Source organism: Eriocheir sinensis, chromosome 1, assembly GCF_024679095.1.
Source record: "Eriocheir sinensis breed Jianghai 21 chromosome 1, ASM2467909v1, whole genome shotgun sequence".
NCBI classification, from domain to species: domain Eukaryota; kingdom Metazoa; phylum Arthropoda; class Malacostraca; order Decapoda; family Varunidae; genus Eriocheir; species Eriocheir sinensis.
The window spans coordinates 32,660,310-32,683,642 of record NC_066509.1 but is presented as its reverse complement, the minus strand read 5'-3'; the positions used below and the strand labels follow the sequence as shown (position 1 = coordinate 32,683,642).

General features: G+C 42.2%; 1 protein-coding gene across 1 annotated transcript in view; it reads right to left on the bottom strand.

Moving 5' to 3' along the window:
• The window catches only part of LOC126995964 (uncharacterized), an 89,350-nt gene that overhangs the window by 64,991 nt on the left and 1,026 nt on the right, over window positions 1–23,333 (bottom strand). The window lies entirely within an intron of this gene.

Below are 23,333 nucleotides of genomic sequence, written 5' to 3'. Positions count from 1 at the left end.
GTGTGTGTGTGTGTGTGTGTGTGTGTGTGTGTGTGTGTGTGTGTGTGAGTGTGTGTGTGTTCCATTCCCCTCTGACTCTTGAGAAATCTGCGGCTAGCTCGAAATTTTGTGGGCCATCTTTTTTAGCCGATTATATGCTCCGAAGCGGAATTTAGTGAAGATTCTTAGGGTATCTTCAAATTTCTCATACGTCTATTAGTTCCCGAGTTACACCGAGAAAACTGTTTTTTTTATTTTTTTCTCTCGTCAGAGTAGCCTAACAAATAAAAATCACTCAAAGCTCTTCATCTACGTTCCTTAGAAAGATTGCCATATGTTACTATTAAACTTATATCAAGAACTGCAAATTTGACGCACTTTCATTTTTTTTCTTCTGATTTTGCATTAATTAATGTCTTATATCTCATTTCTTAACTTCTTTCTTCTTATTTCTTTTCTCAACTTGCATTTCTTTATATTTTCTGCCTGCTCTTCGGTGTCATATGACCTTAGACGTTGCCGCATCGAGTTTACCTTTTAGTGAGGATTCTTATGGTATCTTCAAATTCCTCATACGTCTATTAGTTCCCGAGTTACACCGATAAAACTGTATTTTTTTTTCTCTCGTCAGAGTGGCCTAGCAAATAAAAATCACTCAAAGCTCCTCATCTACGTTCCTTAGATAGATTGACATATGTTACTATTAAGAAACTTATCCCAACAGCTGCAAATTTGACGCACTTTCATCGAAAACTTAATTTTTAATCATTTTTTATTTACTTTTATGGCGCGTTTCGCGTCATCGTCCGCCAGAACCTTTTACCCTTGATGACACGAAATGCGTCATCGTGCGCGAAAGGGTTAAATAAGTCAGATTTATCTCAAATTCACTGTCTGGGCAGACAAATATTCGGAAAAGAGAAGACAAACCAGTTTGTATATATATATATATATATATATATATATATATATATATATATATATAAATATATATATATATATATATATATATATATATATATGTATATTCACGTTCTTATGGATATCTTCTTGTTGATTTGGGTATAAATACTCCTGACTCCCTACAGTTTCGCTCAACTCTCCCTTCCATCATACCTTTCTCCCTCCCTCTTCTCTCTCCTCCCCCCTCCCTCCCTCCCTCCCCTTCCCTTTCCTTCCCTCGTGTTATTAAATAAGTCAGATATATCTCAAATTCACTGTCTGGGCAGACATATTCGGAATATATATATATATATATATATATATATATATATATATATATATATATATATATATATATATATATATATATATATATATATATATATATATATATATATATATATATATATATATATATATATATATATATATATATATATATATATATATATATATATATATATATATATAAATATGCTGTATATTCACGTCCTTATGGATATCTTCTTGTTGATTTGGGTATAAATACTCCTGAATCCCTACAGTTTCGCTCAAACATTGTTGGAGAGCCTCCCAGGTGAACGCGTATTCCAATGGTGAACTCCAGGAAAAAGGAATTCTTACACGTTCTATACTCCCAGCATAACGAACCCTATGGTTTAAGCTCTCAGCTACTTCTGATCTTACTCTCTTAAGCCTTTGCAGCTGCTTTTTTAAACCCTCGAAGTCCGCCTTCCTGAAGTCAGGTATTAAGTGTTGTTTCTGCTGACTCAATCCTCCCATTTAATATTAAATATAATTTCCTTATGATCACTGTTACCTAATGAACCCCCAACCTCAATGTTGCTTATTATGTCCTCTTTATTAGTTAACAACAAATCCAAAATATTTTCTTCCCTCGTTGGTGTTCTAATTAACTGCTTAAGGAAACTATCCTGCGGCGGGAAATGAAAAAGAACCATGCAGCATGGAAAAACTGCATGGAAATTTGTGTGCCTGTGAGAACAAGACAACGCTTGCTGAGCACCCAATGATGATCACAAGACTAAGATTCCCACCTGCGGGATATACTGTGAAATTTATTAATAATGCTAAAGCATATGAGCCATCTTATTTAGCATTCTATATCTTTGAGAGTATTCTCGTAAAGCTTTCTTCGAATGGGTGTAAAGAGACATCACTTTGCCATAGCGTATGCTTACATTATAGTGAATAGAAAGGGAGAAACAGTAGAAAGCGGATCCAATTGTGGAAGTAATGCTGTAAACCATTTTAGCTGAACCCACACTGTTTTGTATATAGAACGGACTTACATTAGCTGAACTCACACTGTTTTGTATATAGAACGAACTTACATTAGCTGAACTCACACTGTTTTGTATATAGAACGAACTTACATTAGCTGAACTCACACTGTTTTGTATATAGAACGAACTTACATTAGCTGAACTCACACTGTTTTGTATATAGAACGAACTTACATTAGCTGAACTCACACTGTTTTGAATATAGAACGAACTTACATTAGCTGAACCCGCACTGTTTTGTATATAGAACGAACTTACATTAGCTGAACTCACACTGTTTTGATTATAGAACGAACTTACATTAGCTGAACTCACACTGTTTTGTATAAAGAACGAACTTACATTAGCTGAACTCACACTGTTTTGAATATAGAACGAACTTACATTAGCTGAACTCACACTGTTTTGAATATAGAACGAACTTACATTAGCTGAACTCACACTGTTTTGAATATAGAACGAACTTACATTAGCTGAACTCACACTGTTTTGAATATAGAACGAACTTACATTAGCTGAACCCACACTCCTGGAAGAAGTTAAAATCTTCTAAAGGCTACAATAAAATCAATATGACCGATGAAGATACGGCACGTCACAATGAACAAATTCACTGTCTTCTCTGTAAATACGGGTTTTAAAAGGTAAAGGAGTAAAACATCATGACCATGAAAAATCAGGAAACAATTACATTGAAGCTTATTGTAATAGATGCAATCTTCAAATGAAAAAAATCACAAATTGCAGCGCACTCTCATTGCACATAATGCGGATTACGACATGACGTTAATCCCGCGTGAATTAACGCTACCTGACTTTGAAAATCAAACTAAGACCAAAACATTCAGTTCACAAATACCATGAAGTCATCATAAATGACTTGAGATTTATTGACGCGTATGTCTTTATGTCTGGTTCACTCGCGGCTTTAGCGAACCAATTCATCAGCAATGGGAACGAACCCATATGCACACAACAGATGTTGAAAGATGTGCCAGCACCTGCGTTACCATTATTGATCAAGGGAAAGCAGGTTTTTTGTTATGACTATATGGATTCGATGGAACGACTTTCTGAGACACGTCTTCCATCCCGCGAAGATTTTTTCAATTCGCTTCAAGAAGCAAAACTTTCCGAAAGTGATTATAAACATGCTCAGAATGTTTGGAAAGTAGCTGGGTGTCAGAGCCTGATGGACTATTTGTTGCTTTATGTAAAAGTGGATGTTGGCCTTCTATGTGATGCCTTCCTAGAGTGGAGAGGTATTTTTTTGAAAACTCAGTGGAGGTTGGATATTGTAAATTATGTTAGCCTGCCAGGATTTGCCTATGACTCTTTTCTGTTAAAAACACAGCAGGAATTAGAGATGCTTAGTAGCCCACACATATATCAGTGCATTCAAACAAATGTGCGTGGGGGCTACACAGGTGTTGTGCGTCGTTTTGTACGCACCAATAACATCTACACGAACCCTCAGTTTAATCCAAAACATGATAGAAAGACTTTCCTTTCATATCTTGACTTCAACAGTCTTTATCCCACTGTAATGCAAGAGAAGTTACCATGTGGAGATATGAGAAAACTAGATGAGACAGAAATGCACTGGTTTTTGAGCGGGAGGGGGGCTAGGTCAATCAAGCAACCGATGGCGATTTTGGATACCTCATTCTGTGCGATACTGAGGCTGTCTCACGTGAAGTCATTGAGAAAACGGATGACCTCCCACTGACCATCAGAAGACACAGTATCATCAATAGAGATATATCGTCAGCCGCACACGAATGGTATGAAGAAGAAAACCGTCCAGTACCGTGTAAGAACATAAAACAGATTGGAACACATGTTGCTCAGGAGAAAATGCTGTTTGCTCTGTCCCTCCTTAAACTGCTTATTCAACTAGGCCGGGTTGTTAAAAAGTGCATGCTATTTATATGTTTAAGCAAAAGCACTTTCTTGTGGACTTCATTCAGTATAACATAGAAGCCCGCAAAAGTGCTACTTGCCCTATCAAGAAAACTGCAATCAAGTGTATTTCAAACAGCATTTTTGGTCGATTCCTGATGAACGCGGCCAAATATAGTGAAGACATAGATATTGTCACCAACCGCGAAAAGTTTTGAAGCTGGCCTGAAGTCCTTACTTTAAACGCGTTGTACCACTCAATGATGGTCATGTAGTTGTAGTTCGCCATAAGAAATATTCACAGGCGAATCATCCAAACTACATTGGCTACTACGTCCTAGAGCTGTCCAAGCTGCGACTATATGATTTCTTTTACAGTATCATGAAGGCTCATTACGGGGATCGGGCGAAACTAGTGTATTGTGACACTGATTCCTTAATAACAGAAACTGAAACTCCTGATCTATTAACAGAGTACTCGCAGGAACCCTTTAAAAGCTATATAGGCACAAGTAACTTTAGCTCCTCACATTCCTTGTACAACACAGACAACAAAGGCAAGCTCGGATTTCTCAAGTCTGAAGTGAGGGAAAGAACCATCTCAGAATTTGTAGGTGTAAGACCAAAGTGCTACTCCATCCTCTTGGCAGACGGTGACCGGTTGAGTTCAGCTAAGAGCGTTCCAAAGCTCATAAAGAAAAAAATTGCTCATCAGCGATACAAAGACGTCCTATTCCAGAAGCAAACATTTACCTTTGGCTATCAGGGATTCACAGTGCGTAATGGACGAATGAGTACAGTAAAATATCCCAAGAGATGGATATCTGTAGTTGAGGACAAAAGATACTGCTTTAGCACCTTGGAGTCACGATCTTACGGTCATCCCGATAATTCTACAGGGGTAGAGGAGGAGGAGGAAGAGGAGGCTGTAATCATAATTTGACCAAATTCCAATAAACATTGAGTTTGTTTGACTTGTTTATATGCCCTTTATCAAAAAATGGATGAAAAAAACAATAATTGTCTTAAAATTTATTCGATTTGTGGAAACATGTAGATAAAACGCGTCTATGTTTCGATCTGGCTCATATAAAAAAATTAAAAAAAGACTCGCGAAATGTGCGCGGCGGCGGCAGCAGCGGGTCCTGCGGCGACATCATGCGACGACAGGATGCGACAGGATTGCCTGGGCTCGGGGCGGGGCGGGGGCGGGGCGGCAGCACTGGGGCTAGTGGTGGTGACGAGCCTTTAGAAAATTTTAACTTCTTCCAGGAGTGTGGGTTCAGCTAATGTAAGTTCGTTCTATATTCAAAACAGTGTGAGTTCAGCTAATGTAAGTTCGTTCTATATTCAAAACAGTGTGAGTTCAGCTAATGTAAGTTCGTTCTTTATACAAAACAGTGTGAGTTCAGCTAATGTAAGTTCGTTCTATAATCAAAACAGTGTGAGTTCAGCTAATGTAAGTTCGTTCTATATACAAAACAGTGCGGGTTCAGCTAATGTAAGTTCGTTCTATATTCAAAACAGTGTGAGTTCAGCTAATGTAAGTTCGTTCTTTATGCAAAACAGTGTGAGTTCAGCTAATGTAAGACCGTTCTATATACAAAACTGTGAGTTCAGCTAATGTAAGACCGTTCTATATACAAAACAGTGTGAGTTCAGCTAATGTAAGTTCGTTCTATATACAAAACAGTGTGAGTTCAGCTAATGTAAGTTCGTTCTATGTACAAAACAGTGTGAGTTCAGCTAATGTAAGTTCGTTCTATATACAAAACAGTGTGAGTTCAGCTAATATAAGTTCGTTCTATATACAAAACAGTGTGAGTTCAGCTAATGTAAGTTCGTTCTATATACAAAACAGTGTGAGTTCAGCTAATGTAAGTTCGTTCTATATACAAAACAGTGTGAGTTCAGCTATTGTAAGTCCGTTCTATATACAAAACAGTGTGGGTTCAGCTAAAATGGTTTACAGCATTACTTCCACAATAGGATCCGCTTTCTACTGTTTCTCCCTTTCTATTCACTATAATGTAAGCATACGCTATGGCAAAGTGATGTCTCTTTACACCCATTCGAAGAAGGCTTTACGAGAATACTCTCAAAGATATAGAATGCTAAATAAGATGGCTCATATGCTTTAGCATTATTAATAAATTTCACAGTATATCCCGCAGGTGGGAATCTTAGTCTTGTGATCATCATTGGGTGCTCAGCAAGCGTTGTCTTGTTCTCACAGGCACACAAATTTCCATGCAGTTTTTCCATGCTGCATGGTTCTTTTTCATTTCCCGCCGCAGGATAGTTTCCTTAAGCAGTTAATTAGAACACCAACGAGGGAAGAAAATATTTTGGATTTGTTGTTAACTAATAAAGAGGACATAATAAGCAACATTGAGGTTGGGGGTTCATTAGGTAACAGTGATCATAAGGAAATTATATTTAATATTAAATGGGAGGATTGAGTCAGCAGAAACAACACTTAATACCTGACTTCAGGAAGGCGGACTTCGAGGGTTTAAAAAAGCAGCTGCAAAGGCTTAAGAGAGTAAGATCAGAAGTAGCTGAGAGCTTAAACCATAGGGTTCTTTATGCTGTGAGTATAGAACGTGTAAGAATTCCTTTTTCCTGGAGTTCACCATTGGAATACGCGTTCACCTGGGAGGCTCTCCAACAATGTTTGAGCGAAACTGTAGGGATTCAGGAGTATTTATACCCAAATCAACAAGAAGATATCCATAAGGACGTGAATATATATATATATATATATATATATATATATATATATATATATATATATATATATATATATATATATATATATATATATATATATATATATATATATATATATACAAACTGGTTTGCCTTCTCTTTTCCGAATATTTGTCTGCCCAGACAGTGAATTTGAGATATATCTGACTTATTTAATAACACGAGGGAAGGAAAGGGAAGGGGAGGGAGGGAGGGAGGGGGGGGGAGGAGAGAGAAGAGGGAGGGAGAAAGGTATGATGGAAGGGAGAGTTGAGCGAAACTGTAGGGAGTCAGGAGTATTTATACCCAAATCAACAAGAAGATATCCATAAGAACGTGAATATACAGCATATTTATATATATCTACAAACTGGTTTGTCTTCTCTTTTCCGAATATTTGTCTGCCCAGACAGTGAATTTGAGATAAATCTGACTTATTTAACCCTTTCGCGCACGATGACGCATTTCGTGTCATCAAGGGTAAAAGGTTCTGGCTGACGATGACGCGAAACGCGCCATAAAAGTAAATAAAAAATGATTAAAAATTAAGTTTTCGATGAAAGTGCGTCAAATTTGCAGCTGTTGGGATAAGTTTCTTAATAGTAACATATGTCAATCTATCTAAGGAACGTAGATGAGGAGCTTTGAGTGATTTTTATTTGCTAGGCCACTCTGACGAGAGAAAAAAAAATACAGTTTTCTCGGTGTAACTCGGGAACTAATAGACGTATGAGGAATTTGAAGATACCATAAGAATCCTCACTAAAAGGTAAACTCGATGCGGCAACGTCTAAGGTCATATGACACCGAAGAGCAGGCAGAAAATATAAAGAAATGCAAGTTGAGAAAATAAATAAGAGGAAAGAAGTTAAGAAATGAGATATAAGACATTAATTAATGCAAAATCAGAAAAAAAAATGAAAGTGCGTCAAATTTGCAGTTGTTGGGATAAGTTTAATAGTAACATATGGCAATCTTTCTAAGGAACGTAGATGAAGAGCTTTGAGTGATTTTTATTTGTTAGGCTACTCTGACGAGAAAAAAAAAAAAACAGTTTTCTCGGTGTAACTCGGGAACTAATAGACGTATGAGAAATTTGAAGATACCATAAGAATCTTCACTAAATTCCGCTTCGGAGCATATAATCGGCTAAAAAAGATGGCCCACAAAATTTCGAGCTAGCCGCAGATTTCTCAAGAGTCAGAGGGGAATGGAACACACACACACTCACACACACACACACACACACACACACACACACACACACACACACACACACACACACACACACACACACACACACACACACACACATGATCCCTTTTTCACGGAAAAAGGTAAACTCGATGCGGCAACGTCTAAGGTCATATGACATCGAAGAGCAGGCAGAAAATATAAAGAAATGCAAGTTGAGAAAAGAAATAAGAAGAAAGAAGTTAAGAAATGAGATATAAGACATTAATTAATGCAAAATCAGAAAAAAAAGACTTGGTGCTGCAGTGTTTAGGGTTAGATGGCACCAAATAACCGGAGTAAAAAAAAATATATATATATATATATATATATATATATATATATATATATATATATATATATATATATATATATATATATATATATATATATATATATATATATATATATATATATATATATATATATATATATATATATATATAGAAGTTGAGGAAAGAAATAAGAAGAAACAAGTTGAGAAATGAGAAATAAGAAGATAATGATACAATACATCCAGCAAAAACTTCAATAATTTATCGAGTCTTACGTTCAATGGCGATTTTTTATTTTATTTTCGGACTTGCATTAGATAGTAAATTCATATTCCAGCCTGGTCATTAACCTAATGTCCTTAACCTTTTCCGTGATTATAATCTCGTGGTCATTCGAGGGTCCAAGATCTTATCTTAACCCTTCAAGTACCCCTTCTCCCGTCACACCCCCCCCCTCCCTGCTGGGCACCCCTACTCCCGTCACCCTCTCGCTTCCGTACGCTAGTCCGAGAGGGGGTGAGGGGGGGGGGGGTTGGTGAAAAGGTAAAAGAGATGGGGGGGGTGTAGGGAGGGGGGGGGGTCCAGATACCCCCTCTTCCGTAACCCCCCGCTGACCGCTGACCCCCCCAACCCCCACTTCCAGTCCCCCCCGCAGAGGGGCAACCCCCACTTCCGTACATTTGTTACTACTGATGGTATTGTTCGCGTGCCTCGTCAGTGCCGTTTTCTTGGAGCAAGTTGTATTTTCTCCTCTTTAAATTAATCGCCCGTCGAACCTGGGTAGTCATCCATGGTGGGCTTGTGGCATTATTTGTTCTCCTTGTCTTCATGGGAACAGTTGTTCTCTCCACCTCCAGGAGTTTGTTCTTGAAGCCATTCCACGCTCCGTCCACAGGAGTGTAGGTCATGGGTTCCCAAGTTGTCTGGGTTAGCAGCTCACGAGCGAAATTAAAATTGGCTCTTTTGTAGTCTGGAATCTTGGACGTGTTTTCGGTGAGTTCATGGTCTGTTCTGATCTTTAGGCGGATTAGGTGATGGTCGCAACCATCCAGCTTTTCGCCGACTTGACATTCACGTGTGAGATCTGAATCACTCACGAGTACTAGGTCTAATATGTTATTTTAACTCGTCGGTTGGGTAACAATCTGAGTAAGAAAAGTGTCTTCTAACATTTCGAGCAATCTGTTACCCTCCCGATCTCCAATCATCGTGGTCCAGTCAATGTTGGCGCAGTTAAAGTCCCCGATAATGACTGATTGTTTGTTTTGCGTTACGGTGTGGATTTATTCGTACAACGCTTCGTCGTTCGCTTCTTGTTGCTTTGGAGGTCTGTAAACGGTTCCAATCGTTATTTTGTTGTGCTTGCTAGTCTCCAGTTCAACATATACTGTGTCATATTTCTCTGAGTCTCCTTTGGTTACTTCCACGGCAGGGTATTTGTTCTTGACGTAACAGATAACACCTCCTCCTTTCTTGTGAAGTCTGTTTTTGTAGAAGCTCTCGTATCCTGGAATTGAGAATTCAGTCATTAGGTGGTCAGAGGTGGCCCACGTTTCGGTGATGGCAATCACGTCCGGACTTTCTACGTCAACGTAGGCAAGTAACTCATCCCGTTTGGGTATTAAGCTCCGCGCGTTGGTGTATAGGACAGAAATGTCCTTCTTGACTTCAGTGATTCGAGGCACAGTAGTCCGGTGTCTGCGTGTGTTTTCTGTTGGTGGCGTAGGTGTATGATGGGCGGGCTCTACTGGTTGGTTGTTTACGATACTTTGGTGCCCCTCCCGCGCACGGAGTTTTTTGAGTACAAAAGTACTTCCTCGTTCAGCAGCCTACCAAGCCGTGCTGAGCCAATTGCATTGAGGTGAAGACCGTCAGGACGGAAAAGAGGAGGAGGAGGAGGAGGAGGAAATGGAATAGGAACAGTAAGATAAGGAGGAGGAGGAACAGAAGCAGAAGCAGGAGGAGAAGTAGTTGGAGTAATAGGATGAGGAATGGAAGGAGGCGGGGGAGGCGCGGTATGCAGCGCAGCCCTCCGTCCCTCAATGCGAGTTTTTCAGCGAGGCGGCGAATAACTTCCCGGCCAAGTCAGACGTCGCCAGGCATTCACTTTGATTTGTCGAGTTTCTCTTCCTTCCTTCCCCCTCGCCGCCGCCTGTCAGCCGAGAGGTAACCAATGCGCGTCACGGGTGAGGGGGAAAGAGTGAGAGGAATAAGGTAAATAATGAAGAGAAGAAGAAAAAATGACTGGTAAAAGAAGGAAAAAGGAAGAATAAATGAGAATAACAAATATGGGGAGGTGTGTGTGTGTGTGTGTGTGTGTGTGTGTGTGTGTGTGTGTGTGTGTGCGTGCGTCCCTTTGGTGTCCCGCCTTGATCTGTTTCTCCCTCACTCGCTCCCCGGGCCACTGAAGAGCTGGACGCTGTGTTTGTTTCGAGTTGAGGGAATTCTGTTTGTCCCGTGTCCGTGTGTGTCCACATCAAGACGTCCTTGGATCTTCCTTTTCCTTTTTCAGCTCGTCTTCCCTTATCCACCCTTCCCCACCTTGCCCTCCCTCGTCTTCCCTTATCCACCCATCCCCACCTTGCCCTCCCTCGTCTTCCCTTATCCACCCATCCCCACCTTGCCCTCCCTCGTCTTCCCTTATCCACCCATCCCCACCTTGCCCTCCCTCGTCTTCCCTTATCCACCCATCCCCACCTTGCCCTCCCTCGTCTTCCCTTATCCACCCATCCCCACCTTGCCCTCCCTCGTCTTCCCTTATCCACCCTTCCCCACCTTGCCTTCCCTCGTCTTTATCCACCCATCCCCACCTTGCCCTCCCTCGTCTTCCCTTATCCACCCTTCCCCACCTTGCCTTCCCTCGTCTTTATCCACCCATCCCCACCTTGCCCTCCCTCGTCTTCCCTTATCCACCCATCCCCACCTTGCCTTCCCTCGTCTTTATCCACCCTTCCACACCTTGCCCTTCCTGTTTACTCTCCTTTGCCCACCCTTGTCCTCAATTTCCAACCCTTTCCCACCCTTACCCACCATGTTTACCCTTCCTTGCCCATCCTCACCCACCCATGCCTTCACACTCTTCCCCTCCTTCGTCCTCCCTTGCTTACCCTAAGTACCCACCCCTGCTCTCCCTTCTCCTCCCTTGCCTTTCACAGCCCACCCTTTATCCCCCCCCCCCTTGCCCACCCTGTCTAGCCACCCTTGCCCACACTCGTCCACCCTTGCCTTCCCTTGCCCCCCCTATTTACCCCCCCCCCCTTATCATCCGAAGTTCTTCAAGGGATGTTCATAATTTTTTTACGCGAGTTGGTCTCTGTAGAAGTATCTTTTTTTAAGGTTTCCTGATGATTTTTTTTATGTATTCTGCCGCAGTAAAATTCAAGCTACTGTCTCTCAAAACATGTTCTTTAATCTTTACTGCACGAGTCGGACGGAGCAAAAGTACTACTCCCTCTCCCTTCCACTACCCTCATCCACCCTGTCCCTCGCCTCCCCTCCCCTCCTCCCTCCCCCCGGCGGCCGGTCCGCCTTGTTCTTTCCTCAAACTCGTTTTAAGTTCCTAAATGTTTAATGAATTTTCAGCCATTTTTTAAGCCGAAAAACGAATGCCCGTGCCTGCAAGTTGTAGATTCGCTTCGTCGCGCTGGTAATTACTTTCTTGGTGTTCTTTATTTGTACTTTATTTATGAGCTGATGTAAAGAGAATACACACACACAAAAAAAAAAAAAACTCGCGGTCTTCAGTTTTTACGGCCAAAGTCTGGAGAAGTCTTGTTGTCAGCTTAATGTCTCAAGTTACACTCAAAGCCTTATGAGCTGATCTGAACACACACACACACACACACACACACACACACACACACACACACCACCACCACCACCACCACCATTACCACCACCAACACCACCCCCATCCCCCAAACATCCTTGATCCCTCCAAACACCACCCACCCACCCAAACACCCAATCATCCCCACACCCCTCTAACCCCCCTATCTCCACCCCCACAAGCCATTCTCCACTCTCCACAGGCCGTTCCCAGACACGCTCAGGCACCGCAGCGGCTCTCCAGGCCCTCGGGGCGGCGCTGAGTGGCCCTCGCCGTGATGTAAGTCCCAGAGAGGCGGGGTCGGGCGGGGTAATGGCGGGCCCCGAGCGCCTAATGGGTGCACACGCTCCTTACGCCCTGGATTTGCCTGCTGACGACGCGACGCGAGTGAGGTCGGCATTAAGTTTGTGACGCGAGGTGGAGGGCGAGGACTGGAGGTGGAGAGGACGGGTGGGCTCTCGTTCTCGCTCCCGATGTGGTTAAAGTGTGCCGCCCACAAGAGTTCTGACGCGAGGAGATGAAGAGGCGGAGGACGAAGACTTGCGAGGCTCTTACTTTCGCTCTCGATGTGGTCTCATACCGTGACGATGTTCTCACTCACACTCCAAGGAGAACAAAAAGTAGCAAAAATATTATGGTAACGAAGAAAACAAGAAAGATGAGGAACACGAATGATGGAATTCAATTAAAAGAAGGGACGATGCCTTGATGATATTTAGCCTATTACTCCGAGGCGAATAGGGTGTAATAAAAATGTGATAGGAACGAAGTGAAACCGAATACAAATAAAGATTAACGTAGTTTGACTAAAAAAGGGACGATGCATTGATGATATTTCGCCTCACACTCCCAGGCGAATATGAAATGGTAGTAATGTGATAAAAACAAAGACAATAATTTAAGACGACATAAAAGAATGGCACACAATATTTCAAGAGTTGAAGATGGTGATGGCGTTGATGATTTTTCGCCTTTTACTCCCAGGCGCTTATGAATCAGTAGGAATGTGATAAGAGCGAGGCCATGTGATGCAAGATGACACAGAAGGATGCCCCATATACTCCCAGGCGCTTATGAATCTGCAGGAATGTGAGGACAACAAAGTCAGGATAATCAAGATATCGAAAAAATTAATAGTGCGAGTTAATTGAAGAGATAATGAGTGTGGAGACGAAGGATGAGGTGCCGTGCAGCCTGTCTTCCTGCTGGCTCCTCAAGGCGCGATGTCCAGCGATGTTGCGGCCTTCACGTGAGGCCGCCGCGGCAACTCGACGCACGAGAACTGAAATCTAGCGGCCGTGTCCCGATAGGCAAGGCCCGGGATCACTCCAGCACTCCAGCAGGTCTACACGTGGCCACACAACCACCTAGCACGTCTGCTGCCTCCTACGGAGACAGCATGCAGGCCATCCGCCAGGGACGGCAACTCAAAACGGAGTCACCAATGCAGGAAAATGCACGGGCAATCGTTTCTAGCTGACTAAACATGGCTGGTTAGTTTAATTATAAACTACAGCCTCAAACAATGCCAGAATACAGTGGCAGCAACAAAATATAAGTTAACATTCTCAGCTGAGGGATGAGGGGTGGCAACTGTAGCCGCCCAGCCAGGCCGCGGGCAACGAGGCGAGGCCCCCAAGGCGGGAAGCACAAAGAGTCAATAGCCCAACTTCCTCACAGCAGAGGCGTACAAGCTGCAGTAATGCACACACTAATGTGCACCTGCAGAGTGGAGTGGTGACTCCTGAAAGTGCGTAAGAGCAGGTAAAATACAGCGGGCGACCTGCAACAAAAATGCACGCCCTGGCATCCTTACCCGGTCACCTAGGCAACGAGCAGGCTGAGTCATCGTGACCCGTCTGCCGCGCCCATAGAGGCAGGGTCACGTGACGAACTAGGAAAACGCGCCAACAGCCCCCCCACAGCAAATAAATGTAAAATAACTTGTCGCGAATCTAAACCGCGACACTTTGACCTCTGTGACGTCGGCTGCTGCAGGTCAAATGCTTCGTTGTCCTGCGTATTTACAATGTCACTACCTCATCTTCCTCTTTCTGTTACTATTATTATTATTAGTAGTAGTAGTAGTCGTACTCGTAGTCGTAGTAGTCGTAGTAGTAGTAGTAGTAGTAGTAGTAGTAATGTTATTGTTATTGCATTGCTGCTGTTTTTCCTGCTCTGATATTTATATTTGTTTTTATAACTGAAAACGCGTTACTTTCCATTACAATATTGAAGTTTGTTATCTGTTACAATATTTAACTATTTTTGCCGTTACCAGATCTTTTTTTTTCCATTATCTTTGTTTGTCTCCTTTATTATGTATTTTTATCGCATTCCCATAATTCATTATTTTGGTCACGTCGGGAGCTCATTGCAAACCGACTCCTATTACCCCCCCTCCCCATCCCCCCTTTCTATTTCCCCTTCCCCTTCCCTCTTCCTGTCGCTGCTTCTTCCCTCCCTTCCCTTCCCTTTCCCTCTTACTAAATGATTTTCTCTCTTTCTCTCTCCCTCTCCCTCCTCCTCTCTCCCTCCCTTCTCCTAATTCCCCCTTTCCCTCCCCCTTCTCTCTTCCACTGCCTCCCTCTCACCCCTCTTCCTCCCCTTGCTCCCCCCCTTCTCTCTCCTTCCACTCTTTCTATCTACTTTCCTCTTTCTCCTCTCATCTCTTTCCTGGCCCCCTCCCTGTTCCCACTAACCCTCCCTCCTCCCCCCTCCCTTCCCCTCTTCCTACCTCTCTGCTCTACTTCTGTTGTGTTTTCCTCCTCTTTCATTGGGTCACCTGTTTACCTGTTTGTTCAGCCAATTATCTACCTGTTGATGTTTTTTGGCTTTTGTGTGTTATTTTTTTGTATGTTACGCGTCTCTGTTTTTTGTATGTTAATTTTGTGCTGTATTTCATGTGCATCTTATATCTGTTCAATGATTTTTGGTGTGCTTTACGTATATTGTTTATTCAACTATAAGTATGTCTTTTCATCTATTTACGTACGATGTTGTTTTAATCTATTGCATGTTCGTCTTTTTATCTATTTCATGTATATTTATTTACATGTATTTTTTTTTTTATCATGCTTTATATATATTTAATTTTGTTTTTTATCGACTAATATATTTTTTTTATAGAAAATTCTTAGGGAATTACGTACATTTTGTGAAGTTAGTATTCATGGTAAGAAGTCCACGCTTATGGACGGATATAAAAAGGAAACAAATGAGGGACTAGGGAAGAAGTTGAGTCATCCTGTGTACTCCTCGCCGTAGATGGAGAAGAAACACAATTTACGAGAATGGGAAAGAAGAGAATTAGGGGCCTGGGAAAACGAAAAAGTGAAACGTTTATAAAAAAAAAAATGGGAAACAAACGAATTAAAAATAAAGAAGTAATGACTATATTTGATGGCTAAAGATGCGAGTAAATGGAGAAAAAAATGTGAAGATAAATTATGCTGACTTTTTGAAAATATTAGAAAAAGAAAAGAAACCTAGGAATGGAACAAGAGATAAATGATAAAAGAGAATGATGTTGACTGACTTTCGTTAATCGGAACAGAAACAAAAGAAAAAAATATGAGGAGACATTGTGAAAAATAAAATTAAAGAGAAAGAATTAGACAAAAGGCCAAAGGAAGATGTAAAATGAAAAGAAATCAGGAAAACATATTAAAACTGGTTGTCTTTATTTACTCCGGAAACAAGTGAACAGAGAGAGATGAACGCAAAGGAAGGAGATAAGAAAGAGAGCGGAGGAAAACTGTAAATTAAAGATGAAGTGGTGGAGATAAAAGAGGAACAGAGGATGCCTTTGGTCGCCTCGTGCTCGGGCCATTAAAGACGAGGTGAGAGGATTGAGGGGCGGCGAATAGGCGCGGGGAAAATGTGGGCGAAGAAGGAAAGAAGAGAGAGGTAAAAAAACGTAATGGGTATAAGTGGAAAAATGGGTAGAGTAGAAAAAACGATGGCGGAAGAGAAGATGCGTGCAGGTAATGTTGAAAACGGTGAAGAAATGCAACGAAGAAGGACGGAAGAGAGGGAACAACGTATGGAAGGAGAAACAGTAAAAAAAAAAAAAAAAAAAAAAAAAAAACGATGCAAAAGATGATGCTTGTAGTTACTAGAGAGGATGAAAAGTTAGAGGAACAGAAGGTAAAAGGAGGAGAAAGTAAGAGGAAAAACAAAATAGGAAGAAAAGGAAGAAATGAGGAAAAGGAAATAAGAGAAAAGGAGAGTAAGAAGAAAAGGAAGTAAGAGGGAAAGGAAAGTAAGAGGAAAAGGGACGTGAGAGGAAAAGGAAAGTGAGAGGGAAAAGAAAGAAGTAAAACAATAAGTGGAAAATGAAAGCAAGAGGGAAAGGAAAGTAGCAATAAGCAGAAGTAAAGAAAGATTACCACCTTCACACACCTGCCTGACATAACGAGGTGCAGGAGGAAGAGGAGGGAGAGGGAGAGAATTAAAAGATCAAACACCTTTTTTTACAACGCTGGTATTAAACATGAACATTACTTTTTTTCATTCATTATTTTATGTTTTATGGAGCACAACGTTGGCGGGGATTTATTGTATTGTTTTATTTGAATTTAACTTTTAATCCGTCTCTTGACCGAGTCAACTACCCATGAATTTTTCTCTTTTCCATCTATCCAGCTTTGTTTTAGGCTTGGTAACGGTGATGGAGGAGGAGGAGGATAATGGGGATGGGGATGGATTTTAAGGGTGAATGGTGATGGTTATGTTGGTGGTGTCAGTGTGCGTAGAGTGCTTGTAGGGATGAGTGTGGTGAGTGAAGATGGTGATGATGGTGTTAAATGAAGGTGATTGCAATATTAATTTAACTAAATGTTGGGTGAAAAATACAGCAGGGATGATGATGGAGAAAGGATGATGTTGATAGCCGAAGGGATGTTTAGAGAGGAATGTGGTCGTTGTTTTGATAGTGATGATGAAAACTTTAATACCTAACTCGAACACTGGGATAGGCTGTTTATTCCATTACCTCATCTGCAACCTTTCCCAGCATCATTTTCTTGCCAGTAACACCTTTCGATAACTCTATGCTTTCCCAAACTTAAATGTTGAACTTGTTTTATTTCCTCCATGACCACACTCCTTCCCATTACTACCTTTTTTTCTAAGCTTAAGCGTTGTAATAAGACCTTTTCCCACCACCACAGACTCGCCTTCTACCATCTTAACACATGTAATCTCTCTTGCTTGAAGGTTCCCACAAGTATAATTTTCTCGCCGTCAAGTCACGCCCACGACTAACTTGATTCTATTCCCCTGATGAACGGTGATATAGATTTGTTTTTCTCCTCCTCCTCCTCCTACTTGTTCCCCTTTATTCCTCCTCCTCCTCCTCCTCCTCCTCCTCCTCCTCTATCTCATTCCTCCTGTTTTCTTCCCTGACTATTTCATGACATCTTTTACGTTTCGTCTTATCCTCTCTATATTATGTATATATATATATATATATATATATATATATATATATATATATATATATATATATATATATATACTTTTTTTTGTCCTTTACTCTCCTTCACAACTCCTTTCTCTTTTCCATTCTCTCTTCCCCCTCATAATCCAGCAATTTCCTCCTCCTCCTCCTCCTCCTCCTCCCCCCACTGTTATAACGTGCTCGTGGGTCGTGTCTGATACCCTGATAGGCGATCAAATCCCTTACCTCTACCCCGGTAGGTGGTAACGCTGCCCCGTAAGTCACTCCGAGTCGCTCCCCCCTCCCCCCTTTTCCCCTTCCTCCCTTCCCCCATCCCCTTCCCCTCTCCCCCATTCGTCTGACAGCCTCCCCGTAAGGTCCATCAGGTAAAGCCGCCTCCCCACGCTGCCTTCATCTCCACATTTGTTCTCCACACTGTTAGCGGATTTAGTCTCCTTGCTGGTCTCCACTAAAATCCCGTGCCCTAAATACCTCCACTCCACTTGTAAGCAGCGGCCTTGTATCTCTAGTAATTCTCTGTCTCTTCCCTTCCCTTACCTTACCCTATCTTACCTTAAGTGTCTTTGTATCCTCCACCTCTCAATCTCCACTAATTATCCATCTATTACCTTACCTTACTTTACTTTACCTTAGCTTAGCTTAGCTTATCAAGTGTCTTTCTATTCTTCACCTCTCAAAACCCACTAATTACCCATCTATTACCTGACCTTACTTTACTTTACCTTAGCTTATCTTATCTTACCTTATCAAGTGTCTTTGTATCCTCCCCCTCTCAATCTCCACTAATTATCCATCTATTACCTGACCTTACTTTACTTTACCTTAGCTTAGCTTAGCTTATCAAGTGTCTTTGTATCCTCCCCCTCTCAATCTCCACTAATTATCCATCTATTACCCTACCTTACTTTACCTTAGCTTAGCTTAGCTTATCAAGTGTCTTTGTATCCTCCCCCTCTCAATCTCCACTTATTATCCATCTATTACCCTACCTTACTTTACTTTACTTTACCTTAGCTTAGCTTAGCTTAGCTTACCTTATCAAGTGTCTTTGTATCCTCCACTTTTTAATCTCCATTAATCCCGTCTCTTACCTCACCTTACCTTACCTTACCTTACCTTCCCTTCCCTTCCCTTCCCTTCCCTTCCCTTCCCTTCCCTTCCCTTCCCTTCCCTTCCCTTCCCTTCCCTTCCCTTACCTTACCTTACCTATCTTACCTATCTTCACTGGCCTCCACTCGGTATCTTCCGTTAACCATCCCTCATCCATCCTCCTCCTCCTCCTCCTCCTCCTCCACCTTCCAGTCCTCACCCACCTTCACCTTCTTGGCTCCTATCTATCTCCTTCAGCCACCTCCACTACGAACTCCATTTATTCCACCTACCTCCTGTTCACTTCACCTTTATTTTTTCTCTGCCAACACGACTCTACCACACTACCAACCTTCAACCAGATAGTCTCCGCCTTCAGCCAGCTTCCTCCTCCTCCTCCAACAACCCTCACCCTATACACGTTCAGCTCTCCTCGAATCACCTCTGTGCCGCCAACTACACGCTAATCTCCATAACTTCAATCCGACCAATTTCCCACCGCTAGTCTCCCCGCCAATACTGTCCTTCCTCCCCCATTCCTTTACCCTCCCCATTCCTTCCCATGCTTCTCCTCCCTTTCCCGCCCCTCCTCTCCCCGTTACCTTCCCCCCACTGCAGCCAAACTTAACCTAACACAATATACCTCCATCTCCAACTTCACCCCATTCACAATTACAACAGCAGACTCCATTTAAAGTCTCTCTCTCTCTCTCTCTCTCTCTCTCTCTCTCTCTCTCTCTCTCTCTCTCTCTCTCTCTCTCTCTCTCTCTCTCTCTCTCTCTCTCTCTCTCTCTCTCTCTCTCTCTCTCTCTCTCTCTCTCTCTCTCTCTCTCTCTCTCTCCCCCCCCCCCCCCTTGTTATTGCGGAATAATCTACAAGACCAAAATTATTATCGGACTCAGCCATTTAACGTGTGTGTGTGTGTGTGTGTGTGTGTGTGTGTGTGTATATATGTGTGTGTGTGTGTGTGTGTGTGTGTGTGTGTGTGTTGCTGCCATGACCCACCAGTTGATTAGCACAATGAAAAATGTGTGTTGTGTGCTTGAGAGAGAGAGAGAGAGAGAGAGAGAGAGAGAGAGAGAGAGAGAGAGAAGGAATTTGTCGCTGCAGTCAATACAACGGTGATTGTTATATATAACGTTAACACACACACACACACACACACACACACACACACACACTATTCACGCCACTCCATCCGTCTCTGGAGGTGCAGGTGTGGGTTTGATTAGACAGACAGGTGTGTGGGCACGAAGACGCTTAGGTAGGAAGTCATGCAAGAAACAGATGAGTAGACACAGGTAGACAGGCACGAACACGAGGACGACAGACAAGAAAAAGATAAAAAAGAAAAAAAAGAAAGAGGATATACAAGAAATAGATGAGCTATTAGACATAAAGATACACAGGCACGAACACGAAAAAGATAGACAAGAAAGAGACAATGAAAGAAAAGAAAGACAAAGGAAAAAGATAGACAGTAAATAGACGAGTAATGTTGATAATAAGTATTGGTGAAGAGGGAAGATGCGGCACACAAACAGTACATGAATACCGTAAATATGTTGAGATGGAATGTGAGAAAATCAAGCTCGTATAAGACATTGAGTAAATAGTTCAGTGTAAGCATCCACATGTAGGGATATTAGTATTTAAATGTAGCGTCGGTGAAACAGGAAGAATTAAAGAGCGTATCCCAAACAGACTTATCGCCTTCCATATTGACTCCTATTCATTCAGTCAGTTGTTATGGGATCATGTAAACAATAGGCCGAAGGAACAACACACCTTTTCCAACATACACTCACCACTAAGGGAACCGAGGGGCATGAGTGGAGATGGAAGTAATAGATAGGAAAAAAGATATACAGGTGAATTTATATGAAGTCACACAGGTAGGGGAACTGATGTGAGAAGGGGAAAAGAAGAAGAAAAAGGTCCGTATACGGAGTCCAGTGAAAATAGTGAGATACATACACAGCTTGGAGGGAAGATAGTAGGATGACAAAGTCCCTTGAATCGTTATTGGCAATATAAAAAAGGCAAAATAAGGGAAGGAAAATACTGTCACTAAACGAGAAAAGGAAAAGTAAGAGTTAATAGTAAAAATGTACGTAAAAAAAAAAAAGAGTGAAAAGAAAAGAAGTAAAAAAAGGATGGAAAAAACTCTGCTACTGTAAAACGAAAATAGATAAATAAAAAAAAGGGAAAAGAAAGGAAAAGACTGCCACTGTAAAAAAGAAAAAAAACTAACAAAAAAGAAAAAGAATGGAAAGAGAAGACTCACTGTAAAAAAGGAAAGAAAAAAGTAAAAAGTAGGAGAAAGGAAGAAAACAACTGTCACTAAAAATAAATAAAACAAAGCTGACCAGCCCGAGGTGACCTTTGTCCCTCGATCCTGCAGGCGGGGAAAGGAATTTGTGTTGATTTATTGAATTAGTGGCTGACCCTCCCTCCTCCTCCTCCTCCTCCCCCTCCTCCTCCTCCTCCTCCTCCTCCTCCTCCTCCTCCCGTGCAGTAAGACAACACTCCCCACTAACCTCTTCTTTCTTCTCTCCCCCCCCCCATCACCTTCCTTCCTCACCCTCCCTCCTTCTCTTCTCCTTTATCCCCTTTCTCCCCAATAACACCCCCACGAATATCCTCTTTCCCACCTCTTTCCCTCCTCCCCACATAACTTTTCCTCCTCCTTTCGCTTCCCCCTACTTTTCCCTTCTTCCCTTTACTCTTAAAATTTTGTCTCCCCAATATCTCCACCTTTTTTACTTCTCCCCAAAACTGCTCCTATCAAGCTCGTTTTTCCTCCCTTTCTCCCCTCACTGCCACCCTCCACACCCTCCTGCTCTCCCTTCACCTGCTCTTCCCTCCCATCTCTCCAGTTTACGTTCCCTTCCAACACGCTCTCTTCCACACTCCTCCTCCCCTCCTCTCTCCCCCTCACCACCCTTCTCCACCTCCCTCCCTCTCCTCGCTTTCCTTCCTCCATCTTCCCCCTCCCTCACCCTCTAGCATACTTTCCTCCCTTGTCCTCCTCTTCCTCCTCCTACCCTCGCTGTCCCTTCACATCTTCCTCCCCCCTCCCCTCCGTCCAGTGACGCCCCCCACAACCTCCTTTTACCTCTCCCCAACATCGTCTCCCTCTCCCCCTCCCCCTCCCCCTCCCGTTACACACAACATGACGGACTTTGTGACAGCCTCGCTAAATCCAGGTTAAGTTGCCGGGGATTCTTTCCTGTCCTTTTTTTTTTTTTGTATGTTTATAGTTTTTTTCCTTCGTTTTGTTGACTATTATTGGTTTTGTTTCTTTCTTGTATGAGTTGGTTTGTGATATATACTTTCAATATCTTTTTTTCTTTTTGTGTTAGTTTTTTTTATTATTTGATGTCTCCTTAACATTTTTTTCAGGTGGATTGTCGCTTTTCCATCGTGGTGGTTTTTGTTTTGTTTTCAGGCGTGCTCATCATTGTTTGCAGTTAATACTGGTCTGTTAATTGTCATATTCCAGGGAAGATTTTCATCACATTTACTTATTTTATTAGTGGAGAAGACTGGGTAACAAAACATAACCTAAATTTTCCAAACATATATTCGTGAGCTTACAAAGTCAAACTTGAATTCTTTCGAACCTTCTCTTTACAACAAATGAAGCACACAGCGTTCTGAATACCCTATTTTTATAATGCAAATAAAACGTACGTTATGTAAAGCAAACCCAAATACTAGTACGGAATATAACATAAGTAGTCCAGAAGGCCGGAAGGCATATGCAAGGCCAAAGAAAAAATATGCACTGACATTTTGATAAAAAAAAAACAGTCCTCACACTGACTCGTCAGTTACTGTGCAGGACTTCCGTGTCGCCGAGCACAGGCGTGGCGCCGCTCACACTCATGAATCTCACTACTCTGACTTTTCTCTGCATTGTCTGTATGGAATCACATCCCGCCAGCCTTGCTCCGATGTGTGTTCTGCCTCAGCGAGCGTTACCGCGCTCACTGTTTCTTTTTCTTGCCGTGATGCCAGTTCTCTTTGGCTTGACTCTTGCCCGTGCCCTTGGCCCTGGCATGGAGGCATAGGGATGATAAAGGAGAGGTATTCAACCCCTTCCTCTTTCACCTTCCATTGTGTCATTTTCCAACGATCCATCGAGACCCCTTCCGTACATTCCTTCTGATCTTCCCTCCCACACATGCTCCCCATCAATACAATATCATTATCATCATCATCATCATCATCATCATCATCATCATCATTATTATCAGCAGCCATCACCAGTCCACTATATCACTACATTTTTTTCTTTTATTAACCCTTTCATTCCTTTCCTTCTACTCGTCTTTCTTTCCCTTCTTTCCCCGTCTGTCCCTCTTCCTCTCGCCCCCGTTATTCTACCCTTTCTCAAGCAGCACAAGAATTTTACCTGTATCCCTTTCTTTCTATCTTCTTATCTCCCCTTCTTTCTCTTCATCATCATGATCTTCCTCCCCATATACCCTACGCCCTTGTCCACCCAGCAGAGAATGGGTTCCAGGTATTAATCGGGGGTTGTGTCCCGTCTCCTG